This window comes from Mesocricetus auratus, unplaced genomic scaffold (assembly GCF_017639785.1).
Source record: "Mesocricetus auratus isolate SY011 unplaced genomic scaffold, BCM_Maur_2.0 Super-Scaffold_100004, whole genome shotgun sequence".
NCBI lineage: Eukaryota > Metazoa > Chordata > Mammalia > Rodentia > Cricetidae > Mesocricetus > Mesocricetus auratus.
In genome coordinates this window covers 72,857,574-72,873,589 of record NW_024429189.1, presented here as the reverse complement: position 1 = coordinate 72,873,589, position 16,016 = coordinate 72,857,574, and the positions used below count along the sequence as shown (strand labels likewise).

Genomic DNA, 16,016 nt, shown 5'->3' with positions numbered 1-16,016 from the left:
TTACAATTGTAATATGTGAATTCATATGCTTACATTGTGTGTAACTATATGTTTATAGAATAAAAATGTACATATATATGTTTACTTAAATATCTAAAGCTTAGATTATAATCCTAAGTAGCAGTTACAAAATCCCTTCCCTTCACTGTGCCATTTTGGAGTATAATGTCACAAATATAACTGGACTAATGTCCACAGTCTTCCTGCAGATATTAGGTGCTGGTGAGGTGCAGAGTTCCTACTTGACCAGAGTGTTTCTTGCTGCAGTGGAAACCTGAGACAGGATTTAACCAAAGTGGTGTAGCAAGTCAGATCTACATTTTGAGGCTCTTTCAGAGCCCTTGTAAACAGATTTAGCTCAATGGTAAAGTTAAGTAGTGGGGGGTAAAAATCCTCCACATGTAAAAGCAAATGAGTTTTTAAAGAACAGAAAATAATCTCTATGAGAAATTACTTGTAAATTATCCATGTGGAAAGTAAACCTACCTCTTGTTAACATTTCTATAGAAAGATGCATTTTGATTAAGCCAAAGAAATTTAAAAAAAAAACTAAAATGTAGCCAATCATTTATCTGTATACTCACAAATATTTTGTTCTTTTCTGGAATTTTCATCAGTATTTTTTTGTTTTTGTTGCTCTACTTGCTGTGTTTCCTTTATTTTGCATTACCCATGGAGAGCCTTTCTATCTTAGACTGAATTACATGCATTCAGATCATTGCATGCATCTTACATGTGAAGTCATTTCAGGAAAGAGTTCCTCTTTGAAGTTGTGTCCCCCTCTAGTCTGTGTCCCTCAGCCAGAGTACTAAGTCTTTGGCTGTCCGCTGACGACCGCAAGGTGTGTAGAGAGGCACTAGCTCTGCTCAGTGTGTTCGCAATCTCTCTTCCAAACTGGGACAAAAAGAAAGCTGTAGAGGGAGGTGTTTGTGCAGGGCAGATGGGAAACCAGCTTCATTTATACATTTGTGGTAACTTTCATGACACTTGAGGTTGGGGTTAACTTACTTTCTGAAATCAAAATGAAAATAGAAAGTTTCATTTCAGAGAGCTTTAATTTTTCTATTTTTTTCTCGATTTACCTAAGACCTTAGCAATTAATTAATATACAGATTTAGTGATAGTGATACATGTGTGACACTCAGAACACATACGATAGCGTGTATCACATAGCACTACCTAGTGTCAACTGGCTGTTTGGTTTGAAGTGTTCACCACCTGGAAGAGTATGCCTTATCTGATAGTGAAAAGTAAGGAAAACCCTTGCTATGATAGATACTATTCATTCATCATGGACTAGTTTTGTCTAGCCAATATAGAGAAAGCCACATTTCATTTTGTTAAACCAAAAACCTACTACCTAGCTACATTTGTATGAAATCTAACACAACATGGCAGAAATAGTAGCCAAGCCCTCAGTGAACATTGAACTGGTGAAGGAAATCAGGAATGGTTTGGCAAAGATAAACATAAAATTAATTTTGTGTTATTTTCTTTTCATTCACATTCATAACAGGTACACTGTGTCAAATACCTATAGTAGAAGAGAGGTTGTTCATGCATGCAGGACAAAATAAAGATTAAAAGCTCCAGGAAATCAACCTCCTTCAAGAAACCATTAAAATGTGCCTGTCCCTCGGGCTTCACAGATGTGTTGATTATTGGGTTTCAATCATGTAAATATGTTGCAGCATAAAGTAACCAAGATTCCCTGTTGTAGAAGCACCCCTGTCTGGGGCTTGGGGGCAGGGAGGGACGAAAGACTAAATAACACACTGTAATGAAACCTGCCTTTGGGCAGCACAGCACATGCTTCAGTTCTGAATGCCCAGAAATACTTCGTGAGCACTCTAGGCTGCCTAGCAATGGGGATTTTCTAATTCTGGCGAGCTTGACAAAGTAAATACAACTCTTGAACATAAGGCAGCTCCTAATAAAAAAAAAAAAACAATTCTCTCTTGTAAACACCTACATTTGGCCCCATTAAAAATTCTTTCTTCATACCCAGGAACCAGCAGACCCTTAACTATGGGGATCTCAAAGTGACTGGAGAGTAATTGGGAGATTTGAAGCTGTCAGGATGTTTTACATCGCCACTGCCACTGAACACTTCATCCACCGTCTCAGGGCTTTGGAGAATGGTGTTCTTCATACACTGTAGGCATTATACAGAGACACACATTTGCCATCATGCTCTTGGGAGTCATTTGCTTGCAGTCAAAAGTGTTTGTGGGTATGCTATCCAGGGTATAAAAGTGTATGCTTGCCACATTTCTGGGCTGAGTACTTCTCCAGAGTTGCCAGCTCTGGAAGTTAGCTAGTGGGCTACCAGTAACATGCTTACCTAAGCTATTTTGAGAGCTATCAGATTGCAAAAGTCTCTTGTTTCTGCCTTCTCACATCTTAGGATTCTAGTCCACAGCTAGGAGTCAGTCATGCCTCTGCCAGCCCTTGACCTGTGTCGTGGGTCTGCCGAAATCCTAAAAATCTCTAATATTTCAGAATGAACCTGGCTACAGAAATACTCATTTGCCTACTATCAGTTCACTGAGTTTCAGATTATAGAAAGGAACAGGCACTGCTTTCAATTGCAGTGACAAGAAAGATTGTTGCCTTTGCTATGGCGGTGTCCATTTAAAGGAAGAAAGAAATGAAGTAGAAAGGAATTCTCGTGTGATTAGTCATTTGAATGTATTTCTAAAACATTTCTTTAAGTTTAGCATTCAGATCTGAAACACATACATGCACTTATTTTTCCCCTAAGCCATCTTACTATTCTTAAGAAACTTAATGGGTAGTCCCCAAGATACTGCTTCTAAAACTTTTTCTCATTTATCCCAAGTAGAAAAGGAACTTCCTGAGTAAAGCACACCCGCGATACGTGTCATAGTGACAATCAATATCTCCTGTCTTCTCCCCTTTCCTGTGATAGTAGCCACAGGCCCTGGAGTTTCTCTCCCTGTGTCCCTGCACAGACTGGAACGTCTGTGCTCTCTGACTGTACTGTGTGCTCCAGAGCCATACAGACCTTAATTAAAGAACAGCTGGGACCAGGGAAGAGGTGGCCAGAGTGAGAATCTCTGCTACACAGTTTAGGAAAGATGGGTGAAAGGGAGTTGGTTGGGACATAGGAAGAGCCCATTTCACCATTTAGGCAACAGGGCCCAGGAGCACAGGGATGGAAGTTAGGCTAGTAACTAATCACCACAATTCCATGCCCTTTCCCAAGAAGCAGCAGGGTAGAGAGGGGGGTAACATGTGATGGGGTGCAGAGAACAGTAGGTGGTGGGGCACAAGGGGTGCAGCAGGTGGAGGGGCACAGTGGAAGGTATTTCTGGTTTTCTTTTTTTCCAACTTTAGGTAACAATTCAAGCTGTATTATTCTGTTACCCAAATGCTTTTTTAAGCCCAGCACATTAAGAAAAATAAAAATAAGGGGGGAATCAGAAGAAAAAGAGACTCCCTTTAGTTTGTATTAAAAAAATAAAGTCAATGCCAAACATAACACTCATGCCTATAAATCCCTGCTTTGGGGAGGCTGAGGCAGGAAGGTTGCCAAAAGTATGAGGCTAGGCCATGCTAGTAGGTGTAGGCTACAAGGAGAGCCATTGTCTCAAAGAAAGAAAAGAGGTGTGGGTGAGGAGGGGAAAGGAAGGCAGTGGTCATATCAAGCAAGGTTTTCCAGAATTACCTACTTCTCTGGACGTATGAACTAAGGAAAACAATAAGACTTTTCTGCATCTTAACTGAGAGAATGTGTTGTTATTGTTACCCTACAGTCCAAAAGTTTCTAATTTCCATTTTAAGAGAAGCAACCTCAATAAGTTATCCCCACACAGTGCTGGAGCTTCTCCTTAGATGTGTAACACAGAACTCAGCTCCTCCACAGGGAGGGCAGGCAGGCATGAGGAACCTGGAGGTGTCAGGGAAAGACAGGTGAAATCACTTCATTGCTGGAATGTTTCTTCTTAATCAGAAGAAAGCATGATCTGGGAATGTCTTTCATAAAATATGAATGTTTGCAGTAACTGTTGTTCCCCATTATTGAAAAAAAGCCACACATTACTTTGTAAGGAAATAATCAACAGTTATAGAAAAAATGTTTCTATTACTTGTATGATAGCCTCTGCCCTTCAGAACTAAATCCAAAACAGTTCTCATAACTTACAAGCCCTACCAGATCTGCCACCTGCCTGCCAACCACGCTTAATAACCATTTGCCCATTTGTCTGATGCTCCAGAAAGCTGGGATCTTTCTGCCCTTCAATCATGCCAAGCTTACTTCCTCCTCCTAACCTTTCAACTTTATTCTTATCTCCTGAATCTTCTTTCCCCAGGTCTTATAAATTCCATCTCAAAATTAAAATCTTAGCACAGGTGTACTCTTAAAGAAGATATTCACCAGTTAGAGTGGTACCCACAGCCCGTAGTGCCATGTCACCAGTTTCATTTCCTTTCAAGCATCCTTCACTATCCACATGGTCCATGGTTGCCTGCTCTCCTATGCTGTCAACCTCTCCTTGAGCCATGGAAGTACGCATTGTCTCTTCTGGGGCAAGTACCATGAAAGCAGAGATCCTGCCTCTCTTACTCAATGTCTCTAATGTTTACAGACACTCTGACACAGAAAATTAAGTGTGGATACTGAAGCCAGACTGCCTGAGTTCAGTTCATTCCAGTGTGTTGAGGTTGTGACATCACTCCTGCTCTTGCATGGTCTATAGCTGTCTACAAGGAAAGCCTGGAAATGAAGCCATTAGTCATAATGGTCTTTTATTCAGGGGACTCAGTACTAAAGGAAACAGGAGAAGAGATGTTGGTAGACAATTACCAGTCTCTGTCAAATATGACAGTCCTTTGGAACCCAAGACCATGATCACATTCTTCCCACAAATATGTATTCCCTTTCCAGAAAATCCTATGCCCTGGTAGTTTGTAGAAAAATCATCCTTGAGGCTTGGGATATAGCTCAGTTGGTGTAAAGGTTGTTTAGCATGTAAATGCCCTGGGTTCAATCCCTCAGAATCTAATAAAAATAGGTATGGTGGAAAACACTGTAATCTCAACACTCAGGAGGGAGAGGCAGAAGAAGTTCAAAGTCATCCTCTGCTACATAGCAAACAGGTCTATCCTGGGATACATGAGACCCTGAAAACAGAGAAAGACAGGGAAGAGGGGAGTCTTTCTTGTCTATTATTCCTTTTTCCTTTAAGAAGTCCTCATTTGGCCATGATCAAATATTGCTACATGAAGTTGCTGTTGAAAGATGTGTCCTTTGAAGTTTGAGAACCGGAGTGGCCTTCTGGGTTGAATAACTATAGACTTCTGACCAGGTTTGTGGTTTCTTTGGCAATACAATTACCTCAAGGCCTTAGAACAGAGGTTCTCAACCTGTGGGTTGGAACCCTTTTGGGGGTCAAATAACTCTTTCAACTGGGGTCTCCTAATACCATCAGCAAACACAGATATTTACATTATGAGTCATAACGATAGCAAAATTACAATTGTAAAGTGGCTACAAAAATAATGCTATTTTTGTTATTATCCTCTACAACATGAGGAACTGTATTAAAGGGTCACAGCATGAGGAAGGTTGAGAACCACTGCCTTAGAATGTTCCCAGCCCATTTGCTTCTCCTCAGTTCCATGTGCAGAAACAGATATTGCCTAATTATTTTTTGCAGAAAGAAAATCTATAACAAAACATTCTGTGGGTAAAGTAGAGGAACTGGAGGGCATTGCCATTAAACTAGTCTCCAGGAAGACAAGGAAGGGCAGGAGCTAGGAGACACCCCCACTACCCACCCCCCAATGAAGCTACTGACTGGACATGCTGCTCTTTGGCCACAGCCTTGGAGTTAGCAAGTTCCACTTTCCACTGCAACTGCTTCTTGACCCTCAGGAAACAGCTAGCTGGACACTTAAACACTGGCCTAGCCTCCACTTCTACAAAGGCTTCTCGGCGCTTAGGAAGTCAGTGTCTAGTCACGGAATGCTTATGCCAGAGCAATCATCTCTGCACCAGTGCCTGCCAGTTTCAGTAGTTAACACAGCAGGAAAACTGCTCCCGCTTCTCTTCCACCTCCTAAACCTAGTGTACAGATGCATTGAGTTGGATAAGCCTAGTCCACATCTTTCCAGCCCCTGCTATGAGAAGGGAACACCAAAAGAAAGTTTGAGTGGCTACCAAGTACCTGCTCTAAGACTTGAATGTTCTTTCCTGAGATCTCTTTCATTTTCTAAGTAGCTACCTGGGTGTAGAGAGAAGCCTTTTCCTTGCCAGCCGCTTTGGTTTTTCCCCACCAGTCGCCTGGGCTCTGCCACGTTGTAGTCCCCAAATAACACACAAGACACTGTATTAATTATGAAGCTGTTGGCCATTTGTTTGATTTCTTACTGGCTATCTCTGACTTAAGTATTTACCCCATAATTGTTATTCTAAGTATTTCTCTTACCGGAGAAAAGGTCTGGACTTCTTACCCCTATGCGGCTACATGGTGGTTCCCTGTGTTTCTCCTACCCAGAGTCCTCCTGGACTCCTAATCCCACCTATCTTGCTTCCCTATTGGCCAACAGTGCTTTATTGACATATACACAGGACTTCCCCATCACCTGGGAACCACATGAAATAGTAGGCTTAATTGAGATAAGTACACCTTACCTGATCGTTTTTCTGGCTATGCCCTTAGTGAAAGTCTTTAAGAATACTCAGGGGCACAGACATCATTGGCAAATGTTGCCACCACACTGTACAAGTACAAGAACATCCAGGTGCTTGCAGACTAGCAAGGCCCTGAATTACCAAGCCTTTGGTTAAGGCTGTGAGGTCTAGGCAGGGTACCTCCTTTAACAAAACCATAGTCCCTTCTTCCTAGTACTCTCATTCTAACTTGAGTTCATCTCTATAAAGTGGAAAGAGCCAACAGATACACCAATGTTCTAAATTTTTTCAACATTTCATGGTGAGCCACCGATTGAAGATATACGGTTTGCCTTCTGGGTTATCACAGATTTGATAAGAACAACAGTCACATGCTGATCTTTAACCTCACTTCCCACCTTCCAACCACTAAATGAAAGTATATGTGTCATTTGTCAAAGTCTATATTAATGGGGTGGAAGTTAATGCTCTTGCTACAGTGATCCAGCGAGGGTGCCTTAGATAATGCAGAAGTCTGTGTCTCTCACATAGACCACATTGGGTGACCCAAGCTCCTACACTCATTCTGTCATTTTACTTTGTTCTCGTTAGCACGTAGCTTTCATTTTATGACTAGAATGGCTGCTTCAGTACCGGCCCTTAAATCTTTATGTCAGCAAGTGAAAAGAAGGAAGTTAGGGGGCTGGAGATGGCTCAGAAGTTAAGAGCACTGACTGCACTTCCAAGGGTCCTGAGTTCAATTCCCAGCAACAACATGGTTGCTCACAACCATCTACAATTCAATCTGGTGCCCTCTTCTGGCATGTAGGCAGAACACTGTACATGTAATAAATAAATGTTTAAAAAAAAAAAAAGAAGGAGAAGAAGAAGGAGGAGGAGGAGGAGGAGGAGGAGGAGGAGGAGGAGGAGGAGGAGGAAGAAGGAAGAAGAAGAAGGAAATTAGGTATGCCCTGAACCCTTGCACAACCTAAAGCATGAATGCAAAGAAAGGACAACATAATTAGGCTAGAAAGTTTTGAAATTGTCAAGCCATTAAATATGTCTCTCTTCTTTCTTTTGAAAATATACTTTTCTCTGAATTTAGGATCAGAGTTCTACTTGAGAACATGAAACAGAGAGAATTGCTCTACAAGCTATCTCCTTTCTCTTCTACAAATGAGACCACTTATATACTTGTACATACCTAGCTTGCACATCCATAGTGTCCATACTGACCACTAACAGCCATGCCTTTACTACTCCAGGAGCTTCAAAGTATGCACACAGATATCACAGTGCACTCATGAGTGGACAAACCTGAAAAAAAGAATTGTGCAGGCTTTGTAGCCATCTGGACATGGAATTCAGAGTTTCTGTGCCCCAAGAACATATTCAACAAAGAAAGATACAGGTTTTTTTTTTAACCTTTTTTTTTCCAGAAGGTAGACAGAATCTCATGTAATTCAGGCTGACCTACAACTCTGTAAGTAGCCAAGGATGGCCTTGAACTACTGATCCTCTTGCCTCTGCTTCAAGAGTCCTGGAATTATAAGCATGTGCCACTACCAACTATGAGATTGATAGCAATTCTAGATAAATGCTGCATTCACCCCCTTATTACCCAGTCTATGGGAAAGAGTCTGGCCAGAAGGGAGGTAAATGGAGCCCTCTTGGTGAGGTTTCCTTGCTAAGAGGAAAGCGAACGTGACAGTGCCTGTTCCCTTTACAAAACCTGTCCTAACACTAACCATGGTATCCTGCCCAAAATACAGTGACCAAGGTGCAGTCACTCAACCTCATCTATTAGCAAAGGAAGCTGGGAAATGCAGCCTTTATTCAAGGAGGCCATGTGCCCTTCCAGTATTCAGAGATTCTTTTACTTTCTAAGGAGAATAGATACTGGGAGTAAACTAGCAATCTCTGCCACAGACACATGCCTTTTCACAAATCACACTTGTGTTTAGACAAGTAAGTTCTTCACAGTCTGCTTTCAGAGAGGTGAAAGCAGATTTGGAGGCAAGACAATACTGTCAGCTATAATTGACGGTCAAAATAATTGCACACCTGAACATTTTTCAATGGGCAGCCAATATGCAGTGTTCCAGCTCTGAGATGTTGTCTAATTTTCAGATCAATCAAGAAAACCAAAACCAAATGAATTTCTTAATTCAAAGAATAGCATAAAATTATGACATTAATGAAAAATATTTTAATCTTAAACCCTGAGAATGAATTGAACCTTAAAAAATAAAATAAACCAAAAACCTCACCAGGTGTATCAGACTATTTTCCACAAGTACCTAGACACTACCAAATGAATACTTGCAAATCCATAAAGAAAAAAAAATGTGGGGAGGGGAATCGTTTCTGGCATTGTTTCCACTGGCCAGGGTGGATATGAGGATTTTGAAAAATTAGGCAGAAGTATACCACAGTGTAGTATTTTAACCAAATATAGAATATTTGCAATATAATGTTACATTATATTGAATCATTGCAATCATATTGTAATCATTATCAAATAATATAAATGTAAAAAATATAATAGCTAGAGGTTGCAGAAATGGATCAGTAAGTAAGAGAACTTGGCTTGCAAGCATAAGAACCTGAATTCAAATCCCTAGCAGTTACTTAAAAACCCAGGTTGCATGGCTGCATATGCCTCTAACTCAGGACTGGGGAGCAAAAGCAGGTCAATCCCAAAGCTTGCTGGCTGACCAGCCAAATTGGCAAGATTCTAGTTCAATGAGAAAGACAAAAAACCTGGGAATAATAGAAGAAGACATCTGCTATCCTCCTCTAGCACACACCCACACACTCACATGCATGCACCACATACATATCCCAAACCCCACACACAATAATAATAATGTAGTTATATAATAGCATGAGACACTGACATTCTTAGTAGCTGAAACAAGTCGGAAACCTTGTGATAATGATGAATATATCAAGCCTGCTCCATCCTCTTCCCTGTGCCTCTGTTAGGAAATTCATCTCTCTACTGAGGAAAGGGAAGTCTCCCAACAAGATAGAACAAGAGAACATTGCTTTTAGCCTCCCTCACTCTAGACTCCTGGGAGGAATCAAATGTGTGATTTTTTTTTTCTGGTCAGAAACTAAAAATGGAGCCCCAAGCAGTGAGCTGTGGTTCATTGCAACTATGTGTTCCTGGCTACTGATGGTTTTGTTATGCAGCCTTTATTGTACTCTTGGCATAGTACTGATTGTTTCCCAGTTTGCTTGTCTCTCAATATGCATTCGTTCTTCCTCTATTAGTAATAAACTTGATCAGCATTTTTACATACATTTAAATGCAAAACCTCTTTTGCAGCTCAGTCTGTCCATGTCTAAATTTGGGTTGTGAGTAGAAGTGGCATGGCCAACTTCCAGGTCCTGTCTTTTTGGCTACATTTTTCCCCACTCAGCGTCAGTCTTGGAGTCAGAAGTGGATTCCTTATTTAAAAGGCAGACCTATCCTTTGTGCTCAGCATTGCCTACTTGTGGGAGTAAAGTGGAGAATAAATACACATCTACCTTTTAAGAAAATATATTTAATTTTAATGGGGGGAGAGGGCCCTGAAGAGGTCAGGAGCATCAGATCCCCTGGACCTGGAGATGCAGAAGGTTGTAAGCGGTGACATTTCTGCCTTTGTCAAGCCACTCTCAGGACAAGAATGCCCCTGTGATGGCTCCTTAGCCTGTACTCTAACTCATTGCATCACACAGAGTATGATTATAGAAAGCAGCAAGATCTCTGCAGTGAGGGCACCACAGAGCTGAGAGACTCTGCAAGGGAGTGGGATGGATGCTTGCTGTTCATTTGTTTCCTCCCCTTTGTGTGAAGAAGGAAAACAGCTATTAAAACCCAGGTGGAGGAGCTTCATATTCTGACATTTCCTTTATTCGCCATTTTGTCAGCAGTGAAGACATGTGCAAAAGACAGATTTTTAAAATGAGGTGGATCCTGAGTTCCATTCTGTATTGCTTACTATCCCATCACTGTGAACAAACAACATAGCCAAGAAAGCAAGAGTTTAGTTGGGCTTCTGGTTCCAGGGTGCTAAAGTCCATCCACAATGGCAGGGAAGCAGGACAGCAAGCTGCAGGAATGACAGTTGGAAAGAAAGCGTGAAGCAGAGGGGCAAACTGGTAGGGAAGGCATTGACTTTCAAAACCTACTTCCAGTGACGCCCTTCCAGCAAAGCTGCTGCACATAGCCCTCCCCAAACAGCACCACCAACTGGGAACCAAGGGTTAAACTCCCCAAGACAGTGGCAAACATTTCTCATTCAAACCACCATTCCATTGTAATACAGCCATGCACTTTGACACTAACCCAGAAGCCAGGCAAGGAATTGTGGGTGCAACTTCCTTTATGTTTATTTACAGAGTCACAATGGAGGAAGGAAATATATACTAAATCCTGAGTTTCTGCATACATCCTGAGACCCAGTAATTAAATTGCTTATTTTCATAGTTATGTATAGTATGTATAGATTCACTTCCTTGCCCTAGTAAACTCATCTGTTTTTTATGTTACACTATGTATGTTTTTCTGAGCCCCCTGAAATCTATTTCTTGGGAGGAGTCTCTGTGGCTTTGGTGGTGCATGCCTTTAATCCCAGCACTCGGGAGGCAAAGGCTGGTGGATCTCTGAAATCTATTTTTTAGGCAAAAGAGGTTTAAATATTTTAGCATAATACTTGGTAGTTCACAAGTATCTGTACATGTCATTTGATCTCTATGGCAGTCTTGTGAGGGGACAGTAGCTCCTTCATATGAATGAGCACACTGAGGCTTTGACAAATAATTGGCCTGTGAGAGGTCACCCTGAAAGTGAAGGGCAAACACAGGAATCACGCTGTCCCTCCACCTCCACACCCACTGCTCTTGCACCTATGACTTCTGCTTTGTCTCTGGCAGGGTCCTGGACACTGGGCAAAGTGACAGATCTTCAGTTAGGGGACCAACATAGGTATGAAATAGTTTTCACTCAATTTGTTATATTTTAAAAAAAAGGAAAATGTATTGGAAATTGTTCTGAAAGATTAATGTTCCATGGTTCTGAGCAACACAAACTGGCTTTCCAGAGACTATGAGGCAGTTGTAAAAGATGTAGATGAATATCTGTCCAACTGCTAAGAATTAAAATGCAGTTCATCAATCGTTTTCAGAAAGCAAACAGTGCCTGGTGGTTTCCTTTTGGCAAAGTATAAATTGATTCGACTTATTTTAATGAGTATTTACTTTCAACTTGCCTCAAATCCAGGTATAATCTCCATTGATTATTTTAACCCTTCTGTTTGGGGACTGTAGGTGCTGAGCACAGGTCTGGCAGTTGGGGAGAAAAGGAATTACTAAGAGAACTATTAAGATAGGAAATCCCACTCTGTGTGTCTATAGGATCAGTTTGTTGCTGACCCATGAGGCACAGGTAGTGGCTAAGCCCAGCAAAACGGAGAGGCAGACCTTGGGGAAGAACTTCAAAGTCCTGTCCTCCTTGGGAAGTCCTGGAGCAACAAAGCGGTCACTTCTGCTGCTTGTTTCTAGCCAGAGCTTTCTGTGGAATACACGTGCCTTTGGCAGAAGCCCCTGAACCTGCCAGAGTGTTTTAGTACACTGTTTCCTTCCATACAGTAGTGGCAGAAGAATCCATTGATCACATACATCCCTGCAAATTCCCCAGGTTCCTGTAGGAATCATGGGATTCCTAAATTTCCCATTCTCTACCCATACTGTCATGGTACTAAGACAAAAACTAGGCTGCCAGCCAACTAGATACCCATCCCCTGCCTCATCTGCACAGTCCTTACCTCTCCAAATCTGAGGAAACAAAATTAGATGGAAAAAATACTCAGTTCAGGATAAAAGACCCATATTTTGTTTCGTTTTGGTTTTATGAGACAGGGTTTCTCTGTATTGTTTTGGAGGCTGTCGGTCCAGCCCGGCCTCGAACTCACAGAGATCCGCCTGCCTTTGCCTCCCGAGTGCTGGGATTAAAGGCGTGCGCCACCACCGCCCGGCAAGACCCATTTTTGCTTTGGCCTTTGCTTGGGTATGAAAAGAGACAGATGAATCATCTGATTGGGTTTATAATGTTGAGAATCATTTCATACATTTATCCCATTCATTTTTATTTGAGTCATTTTTACTTAAACTGTTATTCATTGAAATCTCAGTATCTGAAAGTTTATCTATGCTATATAGCCTTGCAGTTTATCATAAAGAAGGTCACCATGCTTATTCAAAAGACAGATCTGGGATGCAGCAGCACCTGAGCAGTTACATGTCAAATGTATGCAGGCTTCAGAAGCCTCAGAGGAGAGCTCCCTGACACACCTGGCAAGGCTAGAACCTGAGCTCCTTTCTTCGCTGCCTCACCTCACACTGATGAGGCACCCCGGGGAGGCTTGGAAAGAAAGAACAAAACACTCTGCTCAAGAAATCAACAAAAGCTAGGAAACCCACACAGAGGCAACGGTTTCCCAGCCCTCTTTGACTTTTTCAGAGGACAAAAATATATAACCAGCTTTACAGTAAGGCATTTGGCTAGTAGTGATTACTCATATCAGCCCAAATTTTTATGATCAGAAGTAGTACATGAATAATATGTAACTTTTCTTCAAAGCCATTCAACCCAAAAGATTTCCAAGCATATCACATGTCACTTTTTTTTCTGATGATGGCATTCAACCAATTGGCTCACTCATTGCCCAGATAAAGAGGGGAGAGAGAAGTACTTAGGCAGTCACTAAGCAAATAGTTGAGTTCCTAAAATATGTTTTATTTTGCTAGTCCTAGATAAACTGCACTTGTTTTCCTGTTCAGATTATTCATGCAGGTTGAGCCTTCAAATACACCCTGCCTTATATTACACTGCTCCTGCTATTGGACAAATCCCATTCTCCTTATCAGAACCGAGCCATCACTTAAGAGCCCATTGACGTCCCCTTTCTGTAAAGCTTTCTCCTCAGCCTGGAGAGTTCACTGTGAGGGTAATTTGTGCACTCCCCTTATTCATGTCAGTTGGTTATAGGAAACCAGGTGTGTGGAAGGTTCTATGCTCGCTTCAGAATGCCTTCTAGATTCTGTTTGTCAAGTTGGATCCAAAGGCTACTCATATCATTTGGTAGATTCCAGTACACACACACACACACACACACACACACACACATACGCACACACACACACACTGTAATTTTATGTAAGTTTCAGATAACTCAAGCCATGCATATGTGCTTACTCATTTGCCTCTGGACTCATCAGCAACAATCCTTGAAGTGAAACACAAATATAACCAAATATCTTTTTCCCTTCTGCTTTTTCTGTGGTCCGTGACTATGTTAACACTGCAGTGTTGCTTGTAACCTCAGACCAGGAAGCCATGTTTCCTTCTAGACCACTGAGCCTATCCTGCCCTCATTTCTGCTTGAAATCTTCTATGAAACAAAGTAGAGTACAAAGAACTGAAGGAATTATTTGGGAACAAATAGGTCTCATCTGAGATTCAAGAAACAAACAATAAGCAGCAGGCTGAGGATGAAATGAACAGTTGTGTGAATGTCCCACATTTTTCTGACCTCCTTCATCCACTTGATGTCTTTGTTGACCGTGCATCTGTACAGCAGTGTTTTTTCATCTGAAATGCATTTGTATTTGAGACAAAGAAATCTAAGAAGAACCTTTTCATAAATTATCTTAAATGTCTTTAAATATTTTGATTATTTACACACAGCTTGTGTGTACATGACAATAAGGAAGCCTTTCATCAGGAAAGCATCTAGCAGGAACATATGCTAGTGGGCAAACATTTTGACAAAAATAATCCTAGCCTTTTTTTCCCCCACTGAAGAGAGTTTTCCAAATGAACGTCCCAGCCAGATTGCCTATGAGAGAACGCTATTCTATCCTGTCTTGCCTATGAGAGAATGCTATTCTATCCTGTCTTGCCTATGGCCTTGCCCTCCTCTCTTCTCCCTCACACAACAGAGATAGTCATCCTTTGTCACCCTGGAGAAGTGGTTCTGAAAACCCCTGCAGATTCCAACATCTATGGATGCCAAAGCTCCTCCTATACAATGGCATATTGTTTGCCTGTAACTGTACATATCCTCCTATAGACTTTAAATGATCTGTAGATTATGGTAATGCCTAATATAATGAAAATGTCATGTGAATGGATGTTTTGTTTTGTTAAATAGAGAGTAATAACGATATAAAAAGTCTCTATGTGTTCAATACAGATTATTTCGTTTTTAATATTTTCCAGCCATGCTTGTTGATGTGGAATTAACTAATCTGGAAAGTCAACTCCTTCTTCCTTTAATTTGAATTTTGCTTTTTTGATGGTGTCTCACTAAGTGTCTTTGGCTGGCTTGAAACTCATTTTGCAGATCAGGTTGGCCTCAAATTCACAATAGAGATCTACCTACGTCTACCTCCAAACTAAATTTTTGGTGTGAGTGTGTGTGTGTGTGTATGTGTGTGTGTGAGAGAGAGACAGACAGACAGACAGACAGACAGACAGACAAACCTGATAATTTAAAAAATATTATGTTCCTTTCTCTCTTTTTTGCAGCAATGGGTATATGACACAGGGTTTCTCTGTGTAGCCCTGGCCGGTCTGGAACTAGCTCTGTAGACCAGGCTTATTCAAAGATCTGCCTGCCTCTGCCTCCTGAGTGCTGTGATAAAGGAATGTGCCACCATGCCTGGCATACATTCCTTTTAAAACAAAAGCATTCTTTTAAACCTGTATCTCTTCCTAACCACAGTATTGTCTGAAGTCTGGCCTGTGGGGGCAGGTCTGCTTAAGTAAGCTTGGAGCTGGGGGAATTTGGCTATTCAAAGCCAAACTACACTTTTGAAAGTCTACTCTAACCTTAGGCATTGAGGCAGGGCTGTAGTCAATGCCATGGCTAACTCACCTGTGCACATGAAAAGCACTGCAGTCCAGTAGCATTGTTCTCCATATGTCAGTACTTCTGTGAAAAATATAAGTTCCTAGAAAAAGCAAGCATCTGTGGGAATCCATCATTCCTGGAAAGCTATAGTTGATTAAAAAGCATTTTAGGACCCTGGCAAAAACAAAACCAGGGGAAAAAATGCTATCACTTATGGTTTTTTTTCAATTTGTGCATTTGTGCATTTTCATCCCCACCTATGAAAGACAAAATCTTAATAGATTTAGTTTTGGACTCTGAAGTCATTCCACTGAGAATCTTGGTCTAGTTTCTAACAGTAGCTTTAATTTGTAAAAACCTAGTAAGAATAGGATGTGAAGATAATGGGCTCCGTCTGAGGAATTGTTTTAGCAGAGATTTCATATGCAAGACTAAATGCTGATCAACAGAGCATAATATTGTATTCTGAA

General features: G+C 41.2%; 1 protein-coding gene across 2 annotated transcripts in view; it reads left to right on the top strand.

Annotated features, from left to right (window-relative positions):
- The window catches only part of Elp4 (elongator acetyltransferase complex subunit 4), a 197,940-nt gene that overhangs the window by 169,229 nt on the left and 12,695 nt on the right, over nucleotides 1-16,016 (top strand). The gene's annotated exons all lie outside the window — the stretch shown is intronic.